This window comes from Pieris brassicae, chromosome 4, assembly GCF_905147105.1.
Source record: "Pieris brassicae chromosome 4, ilPieBrab1.1, whole genome shotgun sequence".
NCBI classification, from domain to species: Eukaryota; Metazoa; Arthropoda; class Insecta; order Lepidoptera; family Pieridae; genus Pieris; species Pieris brassicae.
Genome location: NC_059668.1, coordinates 3,341,071 through 3,367,684, shown reverse-complemented (window position 1 = coordinate 3,367,684; position 26,614 = coordinate 3,341,071). Strand labels below are relative to the sequence as shown.

The following is a 26,614-nucleotide window of genomic DNA, read 5'->3' as shown; positions in this document are numbered from 1 at the left end:
TTAACATTATTACGTAATAAATTTACAAACGTCCAAAATTTGTTCGTGTACTAACGCCATCTCTGTACGAGTGGAAGAACTATTATGGAGAGCGCCATCTACCTAAATTTGTTTGTACTACGACAGCATCACACAATCATACAAAGAGTGAGATAAGTATATATTACTATTACTTTCCGTGGGACCTGCAGATTCCTGATTGGTCTAAATTTCTCTGAGTTAGAACTTCATATTGCGATGCACCAATAGACTTGCATAACGCATCGGCCATGATACTTTAGGCGGGGCTTACGCTTAGTTCCTCCTTTATATTCTACACGAATGCCATCATTTGAGTTATGGATAGCTCTTGTCATAGAGGGATCGTTATAGAAATGCTGAACAGTATTCTGCTGAATAATTTTTAACATAAACTAGACTAATAGGCAAGTGTTAGCGATAATTTACAAATATTTACAAATTGTGGTATCTCATACAATATATGGGGAAAGGAAATAACAAGATTTATATAGAATGATGAATCAAAATATATGGGATGTGTAGGTACTTTTGTTATAGTGGTATTTTGCTGTAATTTTTCTAGTTATAGAATTAGTTGATTTCTTTTAATAAGTAGATAAGTAATCAAACTTAAAAACATATAAAAGATGTACATACTTGTAGCTCTTATAAGACTAGGTCAACAAACTATGCTATTTATATCAATAACAAAAAAATATGGAAATCATTTTGTCATTTTAAGCGTAAAAACCAAAAACACAATAATATCTCGAGGAGTATGCAATTAATTAAGGAATTGTATTTCACTTATTAAGCGCTACAATATTTATACACTAATATTAAAAGTTTTCTAAAGCGGAATTTTTACGAAGGGTTAATGTATTTTTTCTGTTGGTAACTAATCTAAACTCAATGAATACACGTATAATTGTACCGCCAAAGTACCAAGTCAATATATAAGTGTGAATATTAACTTGTATAAACTGTTAAGTTTTTTTCAGATAACTCTATTTTAAATCACATAAAACGATTAATGTTCTCAGCGTTTCCACTTTATGGCTCTGAGCACGCGTCGCTCGTAAACTGGCGGTCACCTGGTTGACTCAACGTCATGTGTATTAAATCATTACAGTGACGTTATGTCTCTATAAAGCTGTGTCTTAAGATTATCAATAGCAGATTTAAATATCAATATATAACATGTACGGTTTCTGGGTCGACGGGGTGCTTTAAATAATACAAGATTTTATTTTTACTTTACACCTATTAACCACTCGCGTACAACAATATAATATAAGGGAATGTATGAAATGGTTACTGTATGCTATGTGGCGACTTAATGCCCCGTGACAGTTGCAGAGCGTGATTACGGCTGACTACACTCTCGGGATGCTTCTATGATTAAGGAAATCGCCACGCTTATAAAACTAAGGAGGCCTGAGCGAGCAAAATCTATAGCTATGGCTCATACATAACAAGTAACTATTCTTAATTTGATTGATCGACACATTAATGTACTCGATAGTTATAAAAATGTATTAAAAATTTCGAAATGCTAGTAATAGCAAGCTTAATTCACTCAAGAACATTGAACTAGTTTACCCTATGACAAAAATATATATACACAAGGAACTCAATAGGTAATAAGTATCTAAAGTTAAGTGATGAATGAATACGGACTACCATAAATTATTGTTTAGAATATTTATTAATTGTATGCCCTATAACTTCTCTTTATGTTAAAATTTTTAGATAAGTATTACTTAAAGTAACTATTTATTAATTGTTTTTAATAAAATAAACTATAAATAAATATAAAGCGTAGAAAGTTGTATATTTTCCAAGGCTTTTCCCTAAATATGTTTTATTTTTAATTAACTTCGAGGTACCTACCTACTTAAATTTAAAGTGTTTTTGTAATAAACTTATAATTTCACCAAAAATAGGAATAAATTACAGTTACATTTTGATAATATTCTGCTGTTATATCGTCCTTAGCAGTTCTGTAAGCTAATTAAATCACATAAACACTGATAATTAGCCAATAAACTATAGTTTATTCACCTCATTTTAATGAAATAAAAATATGTTTTATCTTATTGCAACCGATAAATGTCAGTAATACTTAAACGCTTATAAAACTCAGTAAATGTAATTAAATATTGAGTGAATAACACTTGTTTCATTTGTAAAAATATTGTTTATTTCTTTTAAATATAATAGTATTGTTTAATAGCTTTATTGCTAATTTATGTTAAACTAAAGCAAATACAAAACGGATTTTTTACATACAAACCCAAGTTATGATACATTTATTCGAATAAAAGTTTTAGGTATTAAGAAAACAATTCACATATGAAAAATGGTTGCTGGAAGCTTACCTGACCGCTTCATTATCGTTTATCTGTAACGAAACAAATATCATTAAAAAAATATTCCAATGTTTTTTATATGTATCCTATGAACAAAAATTTTGAGGTTTGTGAACTTATACATCAATATCATTGGAGTAGGCATTTATTGTTTGTCAGAAAAAAAATTGTGATTCATAAAGAACAGTCTGTGGCGCTCTGAATCTATCAGACTGGTTATAATGTATTGTGTATAAAATATATGGTATGGTGAAGCTCTCGGGTGAATAACGAAGTGTCTTACAACCATGAAATAACTGCATATTGAACCAGTCGACCACGTCCTTGTATTGTTTCCCGGTGCAACCTTACGAGCCTTAACTGTCACCTGAGCCCATCCCGTCACCGATACATCAGGCCGTAAAAACCGTCTGCCTCTAGTCTACTGTTTTTACGACCCATAGCCTATAAAAATAACATAAGCTATTATTATAAATGATACCGCCTTAACGAGAATATTTACGTTTTTATTTCACGTGTTTATTGCCTGTTGTGCAACTTAATGACGTACTTGAACTTGGTGGACTAGTGACACCGTTTGATACAAATCGTTTTATTGTTTCACTCAATGGACGAATTTTACGACCGTACCGTAATCTCTGACGTTACACTACTGACTCATTTGACACGCTTTCCGTTTCAAAACTAATAGATTTGGCTATGAACGTTGAATTCGTAAATAATTTGGCTTTATTTAAAAGCATAGATCCCTCAGGTGTTTCATATCGAATGAACAAATCGTGCCAAAATATCTTTCCTCTAGGGACGGAATTTGCATTCAGAATATCTTTAAGGAAATATCATCTTTGGGAAACAAATAAATAATAGGTTGGATACATCTGGGGCCGTATTAAGGGATATCTTTCTATTCCCTCTGAAGTTTGGTAAATATTTTTGTTATCTTTCGTCTACTGTTTGTGGATACTGTTTTGTTTTATCTTTTGGAGTTTGCTCAAAGTTTGATATATAACGATTAATTTTAAAGTATGTATATACATTATATATTATAAAGATTCTTATACACGTTTATCCTTTTAATACCGGTCAGGTTCCATCAAAGGTACAGATAGAGGTTACTTAACATTACGGAAAATAAATGTTTTGAAAGTAAACTATGTGGTATCTTGCCAATGAAAACAAGGTAGGGTTACAAAGTGTAATAATATTGACACATTTGGTAACTTATTTTTACCAAAACAGTAGGTAAATGAATACTTTGAAACGTATATATAACCCTTGTTTTCATTGGCAAGAGACCACATAGTTTACTTTCAAAACATTTATTTTCCGTAATGTTAAGTAACCTCTATCTGTACCTTTGATGGAACCCAACCCGTATTAAAAGGATAAACGTGTATAAGAATCTTTATACCTATTTACCTTTAAATTCAATCGAATTCTTAATCAAGCGAGTGACACGGTGCATAAAATGCAATGTTAACACAGTTCTTGCATTACGAATCTTTTATGTATGAATAAAATCAGCGATATTATGAGACACCGTGATCTTTTGGATTTAAAAGTCGGGAGGCGCCTTATTATTTCTGATAATCAGTATTCGGTGTCTGAGTTTCGTTTTAGCTGACTCGATATTGTGATGGGGTGATTTGATTGCGAATCTTGAGTGGCGTGGTAAAGACAGAAAACAAATTATTATTTTCGGCATATAAATACATGGCTTTATTGCTGTATGGCATAATTACTGACATGGCATCGTTAAGGTTTATTCGTTTTAATTAGTTTTGTTTGGATCAGAGCTTTAATTATTTTTAGGTTAAGGACCCAATAGCAATTAGCAAGAAAGTCAGTATATATGTAAGATATTTTTTTTAATAAACAAAGCCTTTAAGATACCTTTGCTGTAATCTTTCAGGTTCTGTCCGTAGGGACAAGATAAAAATATTTTTATACGTAAAAGTCACAATTTGTGTACAATAAGAACTTGAACGTATAAAAGGTTTCGCAAAGTTAATAAATTAAACCATTGTTTTTATTCGGGAATCTACTTATAATATAACGATTAATTTATGAACGATTTGTCTATTTATGTGTCTCACAACTTACTCAACCGATTTAAAAAATTCTCCACCATACACATGGTGAATCCCTGAGTTATAATTATTTCCAGGATACAAAATCTATTTAATTATACAACAAAGACTTCTTTTACAATTCTTATAAAATCTATGTCTGAAATTAATGGTAATCACGCGTGCTTAAAAAAAATATTTTACATATATATCGACAAAATGAAATTTACACAAGTCACTACTGGTATGAATGAATGAATTATACAATAACCGCCCTATAATCCCACATTTCATCCATTTCTACAAACGTTAATCTGGTATTGATGATATACACCTGTTTATTTATTCACTATTGATATATAGTTGCAACTTCCATTCTTTTTATTAGTTTTACAGCATAAAAATAACCTAATAAGCTGACTGTACACAAATGTGTAGGTGCAGGAAATGCAGCTCTCACATCGGGAAATGAATACGTCATTCGTATGCTCTGTGATCGCTTGCACGAGTCAACGGTTTCTATGAAAGTGAACCATTCAGCTGTTCGTAGAATATAACCAATCTGCGAGTGCTGTCGACATATTTAAGTTCAATATATTGGTACTATATGTTATTGTAGTAGTTGTAGTGTCGCTGTAGTTGAAATTATGAAATTGGCTTAACTGTAAAAAGTATATTAGAGAAATAATTTGAACCATAAAATACTAGTGATATGAAGTCATTTGTATTCGAAATTACTAAGTGATTAGCTCGTTGTTTATGATTTTAAATTCTAGACTTAGAGTTCTTAATACAATTTATTAGATACCATATGCTTTTAATTACTTGTAAAAAATTAATTTACATATTATTTTACATTTACGCATTAAGGAATAATACTTAATGTCACAGTGCCTACAGCTATTTACGACTTCATATTAAGCCAAAGTTATCCCAAAACCTACCAGTGGCACTTCAACCCTTTTACATCTAGGCCTCAGATTTCTGTGCATGTAATTTCTCAATCGAATGGGCAAGTAGTTGATCAGCCTCCTGTGCCTGAGATACACCGACGACTTTTTGGGTCTAAGGCAAGGCGGATCCTCATGATGTTTTCCGTCATCGTTCGTTAAACGCACACATCGAAATAAAGTTTATTGATGTAGCCGGGGATCGAACCTACGATCTCAGGAGAGTGGCACGCTGAAGCCCTACACTTCCGTCATCATCTGTATCTAGGTTTAATATAACACCAGTAATAAACATCCACTACTATATAAGCGACTTTTTCACTAAAGAAATTGCTCAAAACAGGCTCAAAATGTATTTGCTAAGCCATAACATTCTCCAAAGTAAAACATAACACAATGTTTCAATCCACTTCTATCTTAATTTTAATACTACATAATCCTACGTTAAACATTAAACCTTCTAAGAGTTTGAGACGAGCTTTTCAAACAAAGGAGCTTAAAACATTAAAAATAGAGCAACAAGGAAGTTTCTTGAATACACTGCATGCTTTTATATCACGAACATTAAGCTAGCTTTTGAAGGGCAACGTAGTTTTATCCATTTTTAGTCTCAAGTTGGAAGTCTAGTAAGGTAGGTAATAACGATTTTTATTCACGATTTAGAAACCTTCGATGAAGCGTTTGAATAATAATATAGCGCGTGAACGATTGACCCAATACTGGTGGTATGTCATATGAAGTTATAATAATAAAAAATACTATTCCAGGGATTAGTAGAGGTTTTTATTATTAGTATATATATTGAATAAATAAAGAAAACAACGAGATTATTAGCAACCGTACTTACTAAGAGTAATATTAAAAACGTTTCCTAGGATCTGCCTATTTATTTTCTTCCATATTAAACATGTCTAGAAGACGAAATTGGAGACGCAATAATAAATGATGAGTCGGATGATTTGCTAAAATATAAGGAGCCCTTAATTTTGTGGCACAATCTCTTTATCCTTAGTAATATGACGATAAGCTTTGATATTCGGAAAATTCGTTCCGTAGGACGGGAAATTTATGCTCGAGGGCTTTCGATATACAAAGGACCATGATGAAATTCTATGAAGTTTCTTGTTGAAAATCTAATCCTGATATTCAGAAATACTTTAAGTACACTTAGTGAGTGTGGTGTGTTAAATTCCGGACAAATACATTATTTCTATATGCGACATTGTGCTTGTGCATGAATGACATCATAGAGAACGAGCATCTCCCTTAAATGAAATAATTTAATAGTTCTTTGTATTTTATTTACATTCAGACAGACAGAAAAAATTGATTGTGATTTCTCACATAAAATATTGTAATAGAACATTGAAACGAGAAACTTTCAATTTGTCAAAGCGTTTAGATTATTAATGTAAATCGCAATGAACCGAATAAAAGAATTATTGTCTTGTTTAGGAAACTGCTTTATGTTGACGTCATTTTTAATATATGTTATGTATTGGCGGTCTTCCAATTTGGCACATCACGACCGAATATTTGTATATTAGAGAAAATGTTGCGTGAACTAATTTGTTAAATCAATGGCTAGGTATCGAAATCTAACTATCGGATTAAAATTCCGGTGAACATTTTATTTGAGCCGGTATGTGTGTCATCTAATGTATTTCTTGAGTATCTCCTGTGGACATTCCAAGTAAACTATGAAAACGATTTCATCAAATAAATAACAATATAGCATCAATTAAAATAACTACTGATGTCCACAAAAATACAATTAAAATTGAATAATGTTTGACCATCATTACGGGCGACACAAGTGTTTGAAAGATATATGTGACGCAAATACGGTAGAACTAATTAAGTCATACCAAATACACATTCATAAAGATTAGTAGGTACAGTAGATGGTATATAACCATAAATATCTGCTATAATAGGATGTGATCATACAGAAGTCGCCTGCGGTAATGAATTGCCCAAATCCATGACGACGTCTAACCGAATTGATGTCACGAAATCGATAAAACGAATTCTCATAGAAAAAGACAAAATGTCCTGTTCACATAGACATGAGCGCAATTCTAATTTATCTTAAGTACATTGTGGGCGAAGACGATCGTGATAATGCATTTACTATTATTGATTGACTTAAATAGTGTAAAGCTTTTTGTCGAAAGTAAACATTAATGATAAGACGGCATGTTGTTGGCAGTTGTTTTATTTTTTTGTTAATGTAACAACAATTTTGTGAAGTACATTATTTACCTTTTTATACCTTGGCTTAAGTTGCGTTGACGCATATTTGGTTGAAAATTATTTAAAAAAATGTTTGTTTTAACAATTACAGAGAACTAACTAAAGGATGCAACTACTGAAATACCATTCTCATACTTCATTGTCTTATCACGTGAACTTGTTTTTGTGATATCAAAAAACGTTAGCTCGGTATATCCATTCCTAAAACTATTAAAAAATCTTATTCTTTATTAACAAAGGCATTGTTTCGGCATATCAAAAAACACTTTTGTGCCATTGTACAATTTTATAAAGAAAACGAGAGTATTGTCAATTATTGGTCGAGTTAGTTTTTGTTTGGTGACCATAAAATTTAGATCATAAACAAAAAAGCGAACCCTTCCGCGTTGGTACTCGTTTTGACATCAGTTTGAAATTACAGGTGAAATAGTGAAGGTGAAATTTCATTGTGATAATTGATTTCTTTGTCTCATGCTTTCTTTCGTTGATTTATTGGTGTGGCCCAACGATGCGGTTTGTATTCTTAATTCATTTCAGTTAACCACTAATTGTTGACAGAGTATGTGCTCGAAACTAATAACTATATAACCATACCAAACGTAATTTTTATATAATTTTTTAAGTGCAAATGTGAATTTTTCACAAAAAATATAACACATTTTAGAAAATAGTGGTGATAAATTACGTGCCCAAGTGACAAAACATACGATTGTTCTAACAATTTGATATCGTGTGTATAGCCAAAACATTTGTTTTGCTAGCATTTTCTCCATATTTGCTGAGTGTAGCACAATATTTGTGGAACGTGTCGATCTAGCTGTCAATTGCAACATATCTAAGCGTAACACGTTGGAAATATATCCAGTTATTACGTGTATTCTTGTGTTATTGTTCTCCGGAGATTTTCTTTTTGTAATAAGGCGTTTGATTATGTTTACTAAGTCGTGTTGACATCTAATTGTACACAAAATCTGCTGAGGTTTATAGAAACGATTGCATGAGTCCACCGCTTGCTTAATACTGTCATATTAAATGTATCCACGACAAGAGTTTGCTAGCTATAATCAAGTAATGTATAGGTATTTTGAAAAGAAGCTCACCATTTTTCTGGTGAAAAGTTTAGATATAAACGACAAAACAATTTGGTATCATATAAACTATAGTTACAAATCCATTTAAATCGTAAAAGTATAAAAAGTTTCATAGAAAAGTAGTCTAAGAAGTGGCCTGTAGACTTGTGTCGTATATTTTTGAGAAACCTATTTAAATATCCACTCAAGACCTCAGACTATTACAAGAGAAAATCCCCACAAAATACTTTGCCTATTTTTCCTGAGAGGTTCCACCTGAAAATAGCAAATCATAGACTCACGGACATAAGAAAGCCTTTACTCCATACGCGCTTCATTTAAAATTAGACTTTATTCCATGTAAAAAGAGTAGGTATTTATTTATCGCGGGGTGATTTTTTAAATTTTGAATTTGGCGACCGAGGATCAGTATGCAAATGGCTGCAGTACCCAATTTTAGGCTGGATTTGTGGTATGTAGATATCACAAGAGATAAGACTATGCGTATATTAAGTACGAAAGTTTGATAACGCTATTGGCCAATCTCGTTTGGAGTTCCTTGAAACTTCGTAAATGGCCCAATTTCACAGATCGCGGGTTAGTTGAGTAAAATGACAGTTAGTTAAAGAGGGTCAGGAAACTTTCGCGAACTTCTTGATTAGTTTTGTGTATTTTTTATTGCTTATCTCTCTACATATTCATGGTATATACTTTAGATTAATAGGTATGCGTGATATCTATGAAATTCCGACTAACGTATATGTCAAATAAGGACCATAGCTAATTCGATTGAACTGACTAAAGATTTATAAAAAAAATAACTATATTCGTGAATGTCAATGTACCTACTACATTTCTTTAAAAATATGATCGTTCTAGCTATGAAATATAGGTCTCATAAATCAAGATAATACAAGATAATTACAGAAGCAGAAATAAGTTCGTAACCTCAATTCAATGCGGTAAATCTTTCAGTATATATACCTACATTAATATTCAAGGTAACAGGTACTGGATGAAACTCGCATGTAAGCGATTTCAAGTCAATAAAATGCATGATGAATGTAGACAAGCCCTTTCGTATCGGTACCGTTGCGTCCCACTACCACGTCTACCATGAGCTCAGGACTAATTCAATATTTGAACTCCCGTGAATTTAAAATTCACCTTTGTTGCTTAGATATACGGTGCATTTTTCAATGCGCAATAATGTATTGTTGTATCAGTCGAGTTTTGAGCACCCAGGGGCTGGGTTGTTTGCACTGGTTAATGTTGAGCTGCCCCTCCCCCCTCGCTTAAAAGATAATACGAACGAAGAGGATGAAAACGGCTTATCCAAGAGCTCTTATTAATTTGGACTTGAGTAGGGTTCGCTGCACTCGTCTCCATTTTTAAATTTGTAAACTAATGGAACTCTGTTCGATAATGGCCGATTTCTGTTGAACCGTGAGATACGGAAAATAAGGTGTTAATATAGTAATTTATTACTTTGTTTCATATAATCATATTGAATAATCTCAATAATGGCTAATTAAAATATTTTTAAAAATTGTGCAGAATAAATATTAGTACAATTTCTTCTGTAAATATTAAAAGTGTTCAGTTATTGGCGACTAACTTTGTCGTCGTTCGGTTCCCAGCCAAAGTGTTTATGTTCTAAGCAATTAACGCTTGCTATTTCAGTGAAGAAAAATCAACGTGAAAACTCCTAAGAGCAGAAAAGTACATTTGTACGTTGTCGCGTTTCAGCAGGTTTAACAACCTATAAAATAATTAACGAAACAGACGCAAAAATAAGTCTCCTACGTGTCCCATACAGCTTTTAATTTTGTAGACTTTAAAGCAGTTAACAATGTAGTTAAAATTAACTTGTATGCCTATAAGTATATAATTAAGGTACAGTTTATGTTGATATAGTAAAAAATACTAACATAATGTTTCTGCATAGACCGATATTTTCAAATTAAATGAAATACTAAAGCAAAGTGTTGTACCAATTATTAAAATTAATATCAACAAATTTGGCTCCAGCTCACAGCGTGACACACAATTACGCAAATCTAATCACATTTCAGGACCCGCTTGACATGTGAACGGGTTTTATGTACATATAAATGTTACGAAATAAAATCCTGCATTTTATAACGTTTAAATTACATCGTAATATAGCTTTCTTACTGCGATAATTCCTTGAATTATGATCAATATTTTTAGATACCTTGGCATATTTTTTATTTAAAATTTCTTTATATGACTGAATCGATTCCATTTCAGTTTGATTAAAGTTATAGGAATGTCGCTGGAGTTAAGAACAATAATCTTCAGTGTGAGGTATTTTTTTGTAAAATGCACTTAATTTTCGTAGTTACCTCCAAAGTTTCATTTCGTCAAACTTATCTTGTTGTTCTTCAAAAGTAGTACAAATAAAATGCCGATACTAGACTACTTAGGATATACATATAAGAATATATTATGTATATAACTTAAATGAACCGAACATTTATGTTAATAATAGGTGCTTGTGTATAAATAGCTATTAATTGCTAAACTTGCTTTAGTTTCCACAAAAGATACGCTTTATTAATCTCCGTATTTTTACGTAGATATAACATTAATGTGATAAATAAATATCTCAGCTACTTAGTATTGTCTTTTGTTAAAATAGCCTTTACATATTAAGAAAATACTTTTTAAATGAATTGAAGCTACGTATTATTATTAAAAACTTATAATTATTTACATTTTCCGACGTTTCGCGTGCTTTACAGCATGCGTGGTCGCGGTCACCGTGATTATGTAAATAATTATAAGTTTTTAATAATAATACATACCTTCAATTCGTTAAAAAGTGTTTTCTTAATCTCAGCTACTTTTTTATATAAACTGTTATGATTTGATTTATAAAGAAGCATTTTATTACAACATTCGAATTAAGAAACCAATTTCTACACAAGTGGTCTCAAGAGGCCCTATTCAATAAACTGAACTGGTATGAGTGCACTCAAAAAATTAATTTTATAATTAGGGTAGATTAAATAGAGCTTTGATTACAGGATGAAACCAGATGCCCAACGACTTGTAAATGTTACATAGAAATGTCGGATAATTGTTTTGTTAATGTTGTTTCGGGCTAATTAGATTTAAAGGAATGCACAAATGCTTTAATTAAATAATTTTGGCAGAGCAACGAACTTTTAACAGTACAAACTCATTTGAAAACAACCCTGTTACAATTTGCTAATTTGTATAAAGCTTTTAAAATACCACATCTTAGAGCATTTGTTTTGGATTATGCAATGTATTTTTTACTACGCTCGGGTTTAGCCGTTTGGTTTTTGGTACTGAAACATACCGCACCTTTAGCATTAAAAATCGTGTGTTTTTAAGGTTACATTTACTGTTTTAGTCTTATTAAATAATAATAAGGAAAACTACAAATAGATCCAAATGGAAAGTTAAGGAGGAGTATCCAAAAACGGTCCATACCTACTGCAGTACACCAAGAAACGGAAAAAACAATAACTATCGTAGACTAAGAGTATAATAACAAAACATTTGATATGTTATTAATAGTAGGGAATTAAAGTGGCTTTATTATTCTTATTTTATATTATTCGTTTAATAATATAAAGATAGAAAATCAGGCACTAAAATATACGTAAGTAAACTTCCTATTTTCTTTATAAAATGTATGCGTTGATTAGACTTTCAAACTATTAAAATTCAGTAGGTATATAACTCAATCCATAGACAACAGCTAAACTACATAAATGTGCACTGTTTCCTTGTTTTTATGGAGTTATGAAGTAATGTTGTAGTTAAAGTGGTCTGGGGCGTGTTTATATCCATTACCGTAGTCGCTGACGCGTCGGTTAGCATTGCATCAAGTTTGGGTAAGATATAGGGATGGTACACGGGCAGAAATAAAGCGTTTATTTTGTTTACCAATTGTCTATCTAGTAATTAACAGAGCTAATGCATTGACACACATTCACCCTTTATTAACAGAAATCTTCAGATCACCTAAGGTATTAACCTGTATTGTTTTATATATTTCGTGTATAATTATTGAAAGGTATAGCAATGTTTCAGTTGCACCGGTGTAAGTAAACAGCAATAATTTAACTCCAGTATCAGAGTCATTCTATAACTCAATTTCCTAATAAAATAATATACGAAGTTTATTAAATATTTGTATAACATTTCAACATGGACCTGGTTTTGACTACATTATACAACGTTACTATATTAGTTTTCTATGTATAAATAAAATAAATTGCTATTTATTTAAGAAGTATTATTTTATCGCTACAGCTTATGAAATGTTTATTCAATAGCAGGGTTTTCAAAGCACTCAGACGTGTACAGACCAGGATAATAGTTAATGTGTAAGGTTTCAAACACGACCTTCCGTCTCGACGCAATAACAGACTATGGGAATGCTTTCAAACGAAGTAAATAGCAGCTTAACTGTTAAGACTATGAGTAAATATATAATGGTATATAAAGCAAAAGCAAAATATAGGCCATTTAAAACGAATTTTACAAATCCTTATTATTAAATGATTGCTAATGTAATTTTAAAAAAAACTTATTGTTGGTCTTTAGAATATAATTAAGGCGTAAATTAAAACTGAAATATCAAAAAAATCCATGGAAATGTTCTTCTGTTCTATACCACATTTAAATCTATTTTGTACCACAAGTAAGTAAGGATATACTAGGTTAAATAAACAAGATTGCAAAATGGATTAAACGGAAAGTTGTCCATAAAATGCAGCGTCATGGAAATGTTATCGAACATTTGAGGAATCCGATTTTTAAATGTTCAATGGCAAAGTTCTTTATCAGTTGTACCTATATTTTTCTCATTCTTTATTTATAGTAAGTATTTAAAAGTGTATTAAATTGAATTGTAAGATCAAAGATAATAAAGTAGCTTAGTTGTGTCGTTGGTTCCATAGAAAATGTAATAAAAAATTAATTTCACTTTCATAATGAAATGCTTCTGTAGGTTAATAAAAACATCTTTAGGGCGCTTAATGATGTCAAACAATATGAATAGCCAATTACTGATGCATTATTTTACACGCACTTTTATTTTTAAAGTACCTACCATGGAGGTACATAGTCTCTAGACCAGGCTTTCAATATTTATTTCATTCTTTTATTTATTTTCAATTAATTATAATTTTGTAGTAGTGTCGTATGATGTCATACAAAACTTATAAAAAAATTTGCCAAGAAGTAAGTTATTTTATTTATACCCACATACATAACTATTGGTTATTTCTTTATCGAAAATATCAACTGTAAGTTCTAGGAGCCGTTAAAGAACAGCTGTTGAATGTGATTTTATATAGAACCGTGGCGTAAGACATTTCTAAACAAAACATTATTGGACCTGGAAATGCGCCTTTAACTCAACCCTTGTTTGTGAAGGGCGCAGCCCCTAGCACTGTTTATTCATTGCAAAGTGTGTGGCCATTTTAAGTAGAATTTATGCCTGGAATCTTAATTGAAACGAACTCATTCTCAGTTGCTAAGATAGCAAACCGCTTTGCTTTCCTAGAATACCGATCGTTTGAATAGATAACACTGAGATTGCTCCGATTAATAGTAATATAAATAAATATTAGTTACTGGTTCTTAATTAAAATTTAATGTTTATTCATGTGTAACATCGCAGCCTGCTTGACGTTAAATTATGTATTTGCGTTTGCATATCTTGGTTGTATTTTTACGATATTTATTTAATATTGTAAGATTTATAATTTCTTTAAAGATTAGGCAAGTTATTTCGTGTCTATGGTTATTTAAAAACCCAAAAGTCTATGCCATGTCAGACACACATCACCTACTTGTCTATGACAATAAAACAGTCTGAGAAACGGTCGTCTTCGGCCAAAACCCATGTAATTGTACCGTATTGTCTGTATAATAATTATTACTAATTAACAAAAGTCAAATTATTATTATTATTAACGTATTTTTTTAAATTAACTAAATAGTCTAGAAGTATTCAGATATTATGAATTCGCTTGCACAGTGCATGCTAAGCGTCGTAGCGGTCTTTTAATTTTACATTTATCTTATAGTTTGATCTCTGATAATAATAACAGAAGTGGAAATTAAAAGAACATTTGTCCTCTTTAGCATTTATTTAATGCTAAATGGTTTTATTTTGTTGACCATAGAAACATATATTATGGTCTGAATTTCAAAATGTAAAACCTACTTAATAATATAAAACGATTTCATTAATAAGTACTTATTTTGTTAATTAGAGTACAGTTTATTTATGATATTCATTCATTATCGCTAAGTGCAATTTATGTGGTCATAAGTGCAAGCTTGCAGCTGATAAATAATTGGATCGTTGTTGCCAATGGCTATAATATATTATACTCGTATTGGATGTATTGCGTTCATTGGAACGAGATTAAATGCATATATACATAGGTATACGAAGAAAACAAACGAAGTTCTAATTATATATTTTTTGAAGATTTCGCTGGCAATGTGTGAATGAACATGCGCTGTGTTCAGGAATTACATCAAAATGTGTAATTTGTATCATTTAAAAACAGGAACTAAATAGTCTATGCCATAAGTTGTTGTCAGAAAAGACGCAGTAAGTCAAAGAATTTTTGCTGTAGGTACTAGGTTGTTAGAGACAAAATAAATTGTGTGGAACAATCCTTGCTCGATATTATTCCGCAACCCTAAGTGGAATACTGAGAACGTTACCTAAGTATCTTTGAATAGGTATGTTCGTTGCAACTAGTTTTTTGGGTAGTTTTTTGTGTTTGTTGTAATGTTTTCGTTCCATTTTTTTGTATTAATTGTAAGTATTTTTAACTCTTTAGGGAATTTAAGTTTATACTGTCATGTAGCCCTTCAAGCACCAAGATTAATCCCCTTAGTGGTTTTTTGGTGTTTTCTGTACTTCTAGTTTATATATATTAAGCAGTATTAAATAAAAACAATAAATAAAAATATAATATAGCCGCAAATCGCTAGGTGCGCGTGCAGACGTCGCGTATAGGTCTCTCAAACATTTTCGCTCCAAAATAATTTATAAACCACAGATACCTAACTCATATCAAATTTTAATTAAAATTCTTATTTTACATTAAAATTCATGACATATCTTTATTTAAAAATAAAATCACCCAAAGTTTTTTTTGTTATATTAACCGAAATTGCTTTATTAAAACGCGTGGGCCGTAGCGCACTTTAATTAACGATTCAACTGACTGTAACTAATTTTCAAATCAAAGTTGTGTAAGGGGACTCGTATAAAAACTTATGAATTGTTTGAACATATTGTTATTGCTTGCTTTGTATTTAAATAATAAATAGACTATTGGGTCAGGTATTAGATGGCCTAACGATTAGCAATACAAAAATATAGTTCAAACACTATTTTTATATGCATTTGTTTCACTTCTAAACTAGACTGTTATGGTTACATTTATACTAACCGCAGTGGTTTTCACATTTCATGATTTATTATATTATTGTTTAAAATAATATAACGTACTCTTTTTCTTGTAGCATATAAACTGAGTTGTAAAGCTCATGGACAAATACATCTGTACCTACCAATCTTTATTCAACCAGGACTAGATTGAACGCAGGGCTTTTAAAATATGCACTATATTATCCCTTAACAGCTAATATTATAATAATATACATTTAATTGGATTCCTCAGGCATTACCATTTTGTTTAATATACTTACTTTATTCAAGACGTGATATGCGCCTGTTTTACAGTCTATAAGGGCATTCCTATTAACGAATTACTTTAGATATAAAAACCGGTTATTGATCCTGTCCTTATCGGTAAATTACGGTAATTGAATACCTACTTAATATGTGCAATTTTCAATTCTGATAACTACCTTATAAAGATACGTATACAATGAAATATCTAAACGTGTACAATTATTATTGTCGATGGTTATTAGCTATGGATAGTCCATACTTACTAACATCATTGCTTTAACTTTAGCCTGATTTGGAACTTAATTATAGAGAGTTAATGTAGGCTATAATAAAACAAATAAGTGGCGCTACCATTTTTTCTGACACACACCGTCGACTTGTTAGGTCTAAGGCAAGCCGGTTTCCTTACGCTTACCTCCACCGTTCGAGCAAATGTTAAATGCGCACATAGAAAGTCCATTGGTGCACAGCCAGCGATCGAACCTACGGCCTCAGGGATGCGGGATGAGGCCGACACCGCTCATGTAGGATATTATCTATATCAATTGTATTATTAAGTATATAGTATCAGTTGTCATATGAATAAAATACATAGTAGGTGCTTCTCTAAAAACATACAAATTAACAGGCAAAAGTATACCTAGCTTTTCATATACTATATTTAATTCGATAGATATTTCGTTCTGATTCAAGATCTAGAGCTGATCAAATAGAAAATATGTGTTTTGTCATTAGTTCTCAACATATACTTTGAGCCTAACTTGATTTATGTTGGCAAATAGGACCGGTGACCCCTGAGCTGGTGCATACCTCGCTCAACGAATAAGTATCGTAATATAGCAAGCAAATGTTACCATTAAGGGTTCACTGCCACAGGGACCAAACTTTTTAAATTCGTTTATATTTATCAATTTTTAATTATTATTATTTCTATGTAGGTTATGAATATTGTAAATATTTATTTTAAAGTGTTCAAGTGTATAGTCGCCTTTAGGTACACGGAGGTTGTGGACACCTTGAATTTAAGTAAAATATGTTTATTAGTCACAAGAACATTTACGAAATTAATTTTCAGGGATTCAAAGTATTCGAAAAATAAGGCGGAAAAAGCCAGTATCGAATTTCGAGTGTTATTTCTTCGATTGCGAACTTAAAGCGATAATAATGTCTCAGAAACTGATTACATCTCAAATTTATGGTATTGCACACATCGCATATAAAATCTTTTTAAATACCTACCGCTGAGTTTTAATACATCTCAAAATATAAAATATTTTTTTTAGATTTTTATGTAACAGGAGGCAAACATACAGTAGGCTAACCTGATCTTAAATCACGGCCCATGGGCACTTACATTTGCCAGAAGGCTCGCAGATACGTTGCCGTCCTATAAAAACATAATACGCTCTTTTCTTGAAGGACCCTCAGTTACACATATGTGATACCAAATATCTACGAAAGCTAGTTAAAAAGTCACCTATTTAGAATAGTTCAAAATGTTTAAATCTTCTACAAAACCTTCTTTTGCTAATTAAAAAAAAATATATCTTCTTCTATCATACTATCTTTAATCTCTAGTCATGTTACACTTGCCTAAGATTCCGTCGGCTAAGCAGAAGATCATTAAAGCATGTTCCATATGCATATATATTGCACGCTACTATATGCACGATATAATCATTTATGTTTACGTTACAAACAATAATTTAAAATTAATTGGTCTGAAAATATTATTAATTGTAAATTTTTCTCTAGCTACTCTAAAAGGGTTTAAATTTTAATCCGTTTACAAAAACTTTTCAAAATAAATTATATTAATATACTTTTCATAGAATTCAATTGGAGAAAGTAATATTTCATTTGCTCGGCGACATTGACCTCACCTTTAACACCATAGAAAACCATTGTACTTAAATTAATTAAGTATTTCAACTTAATTGTCTTATAAATTACTGTAACAAGGTGTAATAAAAATAAATCCGAATAAACATGCGATTATCCAATTAAGTATTTAATATTTAATACGAGTTGTTTTTTTTTTATTTTTTATTGCGCGCTTTAGTAGGTATACACAAATGTCTTATATAGATGTTGCTGTTGAAATATTATCGATTTTTTAAAACTACTAACAAATTTTTTTTTTAAGTCGAATTGATAACGTTTAGATTTTTTAAGTCAGTATTAAATTAATAGATAAAAGGTTAATGGTGATAAATTATAGTTTGTAATGGAACAGTTATTTCATGGTCATAACTAACCATAGTTATATTATATATTAGATAACCATATCGGAAACTATTAGCTATAAAAACTTTTTAAAATAGAAAAAAAATCTTTGATGAATAATTTCATCATTAAATACAAGATATTAGTCGAGGTACCTATTTATTATTTTTTTATTCACAATAATTTAAAAGAGTTTTTTATTTGATCACTTTAATCAGTAACAATAACAGTGATTTCCATACTATCATGGACTTAATACACACCAAACAACTTACTTCCGACCAACTAAAAATACTTCCGTTAAATATAATAGTCAAAACCTAGCGCCCTCTATCATGTTGACATTATCATATCCTATTACTTTCAGTCGCGATAAATTATCGACCAAACATACAAGTTATTTACTTAACAAATATCATAGCGCATGCGTGAATACCCTTGTGTGCGTGACTATAAATATGGCGACGGGTTGCCAAGTCGCATCGCGTTATGCAACAGAATTCATCTAGAAACAATAGCTTACCTATAGACTAATACCAATCATTTTTAAACCGGAATTTATCTATACTTGTCTAGTTAGAATTTGATAAATTCTTATTTGGATTAGGCACAAAAACTTAGAAGACACAGATAATTCAGAATCGAATTGAAAACAATATTTGATGATTTTTTTAGGGAAACACTTTTTTTGGACCGGATTGAAGCTATGTATTATTTTACATAATTTAAAAATTTTCCGACGTTTCGCGTGCTTTACTGTTTTTTTAGAAGTATAGCCGCTGTCACACGTTTTTGTTTGTAATTTCTTTATAATAGCTAAGTTTTTAGCGTTTATCATGGTTTATATCTTCATATTTGTATGATTGTAAATACTGTTACTACTAATCTATTTTCTATTTATAAAAATAAAATGCCTTTATTGTTGTTTAGCTTACTTCCTTAAATTAAAATGTGTCTAATGTAGTATAATATTTATGATACTTATCTATCAGCAAACGCAAATATAATATAATGCATTGTTTAAAATTAATATACATATAATAAAACCATATTCCTGCAACATTCATTTGTTTTAAACAAATGAAACTCGTTGATTCATTTGACGTTCACATATTCAGAAATGTCCAAATAAAGCTTAGTGTCCATATAAATTTGCTCAAAAAGGAAATGATTATTCAAATTTATTCAAAAACGATTCAATCTTAACTGAAGATTTTTTGCTTCGTCTTATTTTATTTAGGGGGTAATTTTGAATAATTATACATTTTTTGGTTATTATAAAATTGGATTTTTGTTAGTAGGGACAAAGGGCCCAATTAGATAGTAACGCCATCTATCTGAAATCCTTGGAGGCTCTTCAAATTCTTACCGAATGCTGCGGGACGTCGCTGGAATATTTGTTACTACTTATAAGGTTTATGAGTAATTATTTTATTGGTTTATAGCATATTTTCATATATCACTAAACCAAACTATATCTACTTGTCAAATTGCTTACATCTCATTTGACTTTTAACTTTTATTAAGTATATAGAAATTATTATTATAGAATTCATATTATTTCCTATAACTTTATATTGTATAAAAAATATGTGTATATAAAACATTATTTTAGTATAATATGAATTAATATGAATACCTACTTAAAAATAAACATGCGAACATCCCGCAGCATTCGTCTATAACCAGTTTCCCGCCGAAGCCTTTTTAAGGCGAACGCGATTCTCTATATATCTGTCTCTTTTTGTAATAGGATTTTATCTATTGATAAAAAAGGATAACACTATGAATAGTGTTGATTATGGGTGACAATTGTCTATCGGCATTTGTAAAATATGTTTTTTATTAAAAAGTATTTATGTAATCTCATTCAACATGTCTTTTCGAAATATAAATATAATTAAGCAGTGTTGGTCTAGTGGCTTCGTGACTCTCAAACCTGACCTGCGTTAGAAAATTTGCCCTTCACGAATGTATTTTTCTATGGGCGCAATTAAACATCTCCTCATATGGTCCATGAAAATTTATTATATTTATAAACATTTAGTTACGCGGATGAAATCAACGGTCGGCCTTGTCGCTTATATACGATCGCTTCCAGATAACCCGTTCAAAAGTAGATTCGGAGCTTATTTTTTTTTATAGAAGAGGTTAATCGGATAGCAGACTCGCCTGATGTTAAGTGGTACCTATGGACACTCTCAATGACAGAAGGCTCGCGAGTGCGTTGCCGGCAATGAAGAACCCTATGTCAAATTGGTATATAAGTCACCCTAAGTCAAAATAGGTAGTAACATTATTAGATTTTTTATGTAGCAGAGTTTAAACGAGCAGGGTCACTTAGTAAGCCTTGTCCATGGACCTGACCCACATCTGTAAAATATAAAAGACGTGGCAGAAAGTGCCTCAGACAGCGCTTACAGTGTTAGACGCATGCAATTAGGAAGCGTACCTATTCCAAAAATTCAAGCGTGCACACAAATGAGCGAAAGAGACAATAATATCTTGAAAAAAATATATATTTAAGATGTCAGGTTTGTTACTCATTAAATCATTATGCACAAAAAATCTTCATGCTTTAGTTTATTAAATGTTATGTTTATTTTTCTGGGAATTCATGGACCAGATAAAAAAAAATACATAGTTATTATGTTTTTGTCAACGTCCGGCGTGGTTAAATTTTATTATTGTCTTATATTATTGATTTTCTACAAGTTTATAAATTAATTACCATAGGTAAATTAATCTTAATGGTTAGTATAAATAAAATTTTAAACTAGAAAGATTATGAATGAATTACAGTTCCCGGTAATTTACTAACAAATACCTCTTTTACGCCTTCACTATAATGAGTAGGTAGCAAAAAACTAAACGCAAATACACATTTAAAACCATAGTTTATGAATGGATTACAGTTCCCGGTAAATTAGTAAAAAATATCTTGTTTTTACGTTTTCGGTATAATTAGTATAAGAAACAAAACAGAACACAAGTCAGCACATATACAGATTTAAAATAAAATTTAAGACCATAGATTATGAATGAATTACAATTCTAATTTATTCATGACGAACACGCAAGCAACATTCATAATTCAACGGAATCCACGAAAAAATTCGCTTCATGTATATTTTTCGACCTTCAAAAGTTCAAACGCATTATCTTCACCTGACACGGCCGACAATTGCCAGCTGTCTCACTTAAACTGTATAGTATAAAGCGAGACAGAGCGCGAGGGGCTAACCAACCCCTAATGTCAATGAACTAATAGAAATGTGTTTCTGCCCTTGATTAAAACACGCAACAAATATATATGAATGGATTTGTCATGTGTGTAACAATGTCATTCGCGGTATTTTTGGCTCCAAATTGAACTGTCAAAAATCTGCACTGCAATTGAAACGTCAAATTATGCAATATAGGGGACCGGACATTATCCTGTATATACTGAAAAAAATCATCAAACCATTCTCGAACCCAGGACAAACAAAAAGTTTCATCAGCCGTTTAGGAGGAATTACAAACACATACACAGAAGTTCAATATATATTTAAATACAGATACAGTTAACAGTAAGGTATTAGGGAAAAAAGAAGACACAAAATACAGAGTTACTAATTTTTTTTTAATTTCATAGGTATGTTTTTTATAAATCAGATTCAAATTATTAGGAATTAAAAGGGGTTGTATAAACATAATACTGTTTTTGATAATTTAAAGGACGTTTGTAAAAGCAAGGTTAGAAGAATTATGTGTGTAACACCCCCAGCTTTCTTTCGCATAAATTTAACATGCATTTATATTTGTGGGCGTTCGGCCTTTCGTAAGGTACTTGATAACGGAACTTGACCGATTCGAAATTCAAATTGAGTTACACAACGACAACAGATGACGCGACGAGATAAAAACAACATAAATAACATTTTAAGAGATATTAATTAAATAATGAGTTTATTGTTGGTAAGTAGGTGTTAAATTATACATTTATATTTTTTAATTAGTTTTATTTCGGTATCATAATTTTCTTAACAATTGTTTTAAATGAGAACATTTATTACTCTATTAAGAGTTCTAGAAATAGAATAATATCTGCCACATTAACTACAAGACTTCAGGAGTATTTATATTTATACAGTAACAGTAAATATTTATAATTACTTAATTTTTCCTTTTCATTCACAATTTAAATATTTCGCAATTATTTGAGAAAAATTAGAATAATTTTAATTTGTCTATGTTATAATCGTTCAAATCTCGTTCGAACTCGCTCTACGTAATAGATAAAGTTCTATTTTGAGAGGCCCGACGCGTATAGCTACGTAACTGAGTTTTTTACTAAACATTCCAATGTGACGCATACTTGAATAGATGACGTTTGTCTTTAGCACTGTAGGATTGATACAATTCATTTAATCAAATAATTTATATTCGTAATTATTACAAGCTGTCGCCAGCAAATTTTTGGCAAAGTTTTTATGCGACCTCTCCAACAATAATCTTTATATTTTGTTATAAACCTATCTCAGGAATCACTATCGCAGCCCATTTTATGTAAGGATTAAGGCTATTTTTATAATATACAATTGAATATAATTTTTGGGCCTTAATGCTACTTTAACCTTAATTAATACTAAAAGTAGGTAAAGATTTATTAACTGTAACGGACACTTGTATTAAGCTTCATATTTTCTTAAATTTATACCAACAACTTACATGATAGATACATTTTACTTGTAAAATTAAAAAAAAAATTAGATACAAAAAATAACGTTCAACCTTCTGAGAACCGACCTTGTGTAGTACCGTTGTTTTCGACAAGATGGCGTTAGTAGTATCATTCGGTATCAAGCGTGGTTGTTTATGTGTGTGCGTGCATTGTTTACACTTTATACAGCTATACGAACACATGAGCAACGTTTACGAGAACACAGCGTGAATACGAGTCACGCACACTAACGCAGCGTTATCGCTATGGAACGTAGTAAATAAGTTTGTAGCTTCAATGTGTGAGTACTATACGGAACGTGTATAGTTGTTGTTACATTGGTACAAAAGGTGGCGCTAGGCTCTTATGTCGCGATGTTTGAAAGTAGAATAACTAATATTTAAAATTGTAAACCAATTAGAATCAGACAAATATAGTAGTTACGTTTTTTAAGTTCTAGATACATTTTCGTAAAATAGGATTGGCTAAAGATAAAAAGATAAAATAACCATAACTAAATGCAAGATATAGCCGCTGCCAGCTTAGTAGCTGAGGGTTTGAGTGCCGGCAAAATACTTGATTTTTTATGTATGAACCAAAAGTCCCCAGAAAATTAAATTAAATTAAGTTATATATTAAAGCAACTTAAACTAACAATCTAACAAGAATTAAAATAAACTTAGTTATTAAAATATTATTACTAGGTGTGTATTCTTGCACACATAGAAGGGACATCGAATTGAATATTGTACAAGTGTTCCAATTACTCTTATTTAAAAAGTGTTGCTATTTATTGTTTAATCACCACCCATGCTTCTAACGCGGTTCTAACATTACTGCCATTAATATAACTGGATATTATTCATATAAGGAAATGTTGCCAGCATTAAAGGTACCAAGGTAACTTTTTAAATTTATTTGAATTCTCTATTAATGAATGTTTAATTCAATGTCAGATACTAGGTATTAGGAATATTTTAATTTATTATAATTTGTTTCGTTAAGCAAGAAAATGTAACTAGGTATATATAACGGAATTTATTTTATAATGTAAGCCAGGGCTTATTCGTTTTCGGATTCAGACAATCGAGACGGGTTAAACGAAAGTTATAACTCATAGTGCAGATTGGCTATTGTAACGCAAGCCCGATAGACAATATTTTCGTCTGTCGAGGTTCTTGCCTCTACACATTGATAACATCTTCAGAATATATACGAACTTATTTGTTTTTCAAGCGTTTAGTCACGCTATGAAATATTTTATCTCAAATATGTTCAGTACTAATGTGTCTATATCTAAAATACTAATATATTCATCGGCTTAGAAGTACGAATAAAACAGACTCTTACGTATGAGTTTAAACCATAAAGTATAGACTCAAGAACACAGCTGGCCGAGTACAAATTCAAAAATGGAATACCAAAAAAAAAGTCAACCGGCCGCCATTTTGTGAAATCGATTGGTAGGAAAAAATCTATTGTGTGAATTATCATTCCCTATTGGCCCAGTTACATTGGGGTGACACAATGGGATACGCTTTCCCCATTTTTTGCTATAAGGCCCTTTTAAATACAAATTCTTCGAGTTTAATCGTGCAGATGTATTCGCAGTGGCTAAAAGTTTAGACAAAGAGTTTTTCAACTTCAATTGTGTACGGAGTCTGCGCTTTTCTTGACGACAATTCCAAGGTATTACTTACAAAATTCAAAACATTAAAACTTAAGAACATATTAATATTATAATACGTATATATAAATATATTGTAGATAATATTTTTTTAATATCGATTAAATTTGAAAAATTTCGTATTTGTGTATTTTAAGGACGTATCAATAACTAATGACAGGTCAGTGCATTTTATACTATTCTATTAAAAGATTTCAATATTGAATAATAAATTTGCTAAGGCTTAGGACATGTTAAGGTTCATGGTTATTCTAAATATGCCAATATTTTACACCAGTATATTGTTAAGCATACGGACTCTACCATATGCCGACAGCCAATTGTATCTTATTTCGGTCATACAATGCACAGAGACGATAAGAACTTGGAGAAACTGATCGTGGTTGATAATACAGAAGGCAAAAGATCACCTGGCTGTTTACAAGTCAAGTGAAGTACTCATTGCCCTCAAAACTATCTCACTGTCATAAGTGAGACGATAGATACCGGTGGAAACAAATTGACGCTATAGACGTTAGACATGAGCTACTGAATGAAGAGAGAGATTTTTTAAAGATCGAAATAAATTCAATTAAAAATAAATAATACAGTAGAAACATTCACCACATCATTTATAGCTGTAGGTATCACCGGTACCTATTAATTAAAAAAAACGGAAAGCGTTACTCAAGTAATTGGATTAATTTTCACTTGATTAAGGAAAACGTATGCAGTCCCTAATGAGAACTTCCACGAACGAAGCAAATATATTGTTTTAATCCCCCACAGTTTGCATAAAATGTAGGTAAGGTACACGAAGAACGCGATACATACGATGTAGCGATAAGAATGAGTTGAGAAAATCATTGAATTTTGTATATTTCCAACGTAAATCTATAATTAAATTCTGTGTATTAAATGTTAACGAACCGTTTAACGGAGATTTTTCTTTATTACTTATAGAAACTGTAATGCGGTTAGAATATAAATAAAAAAATGTTTATTCGTCATTTTCAATTATTTAAGTTCGTAAGAAACGAAAATTTTTGGGAATTAATATTAGTTTTGATTTCCAAAAGAAACCTTTAAAAATTCGTTCTGGTGTTCGTTATAAACTAAATTATATTACATGCGTGACTAACCTTTCGTGGCTCTGTGGTAAATAGGCTTTTAAGGAGTGTATGGTAATCAAAGCGGCGTAAGACAGATCAACTCAATCCCGCCGGATCTTAAGGTAAAAGCCTTAGGCTTATTTGTGCGTAAGACGAACAAAAATATTACCTCATTTTATTTGTTGAGTTTACCGTTGTTTTGTTAAGCGTTTCTCGTAAGAACCTTTCTTGTGCTAAGAAATATATTCTTCGAGTGTATGATATAATAATAAGTATATAAATAACTTAGTGTGTTTTGAACACAGAATAGTGTGGCAGATTTAGTAATACAACACGCTTATTATCGTTTCTGAATCTCCCCTATTATAAAAAAATGTATTATTTAATTAATGTATCACTTTTTGATGCAACGAAGACAAGACAAGCAACAACAAAAAAAATCTTTAAATTAAACAT

General features: G+C 31.0%; 1 protein-coding gene across 2 annotated transcripts in view; it reads right to left on the bottom strand.

Annotated features, from left to right (window-relative positions):
- Positions 1-26,614, bottom strand: part of LOC123707966 (homeobox protein abdominal-A homolog) — a 133,616-nt gene that overhangs the window by 90,793 nt on the left and 16,209 nt on the right. For both annotated transcript variants that reach the window (XR_006753561.1, XR_006753562.1), the window contains exon 3: positions 2,382-2,404. The gene's annotated coding sequence lies outside the window, so the exon portion shown is untranslated. The remainder of the gene's footprint in view (positions 1-2,381; positions 2,405-26,614) is intronic.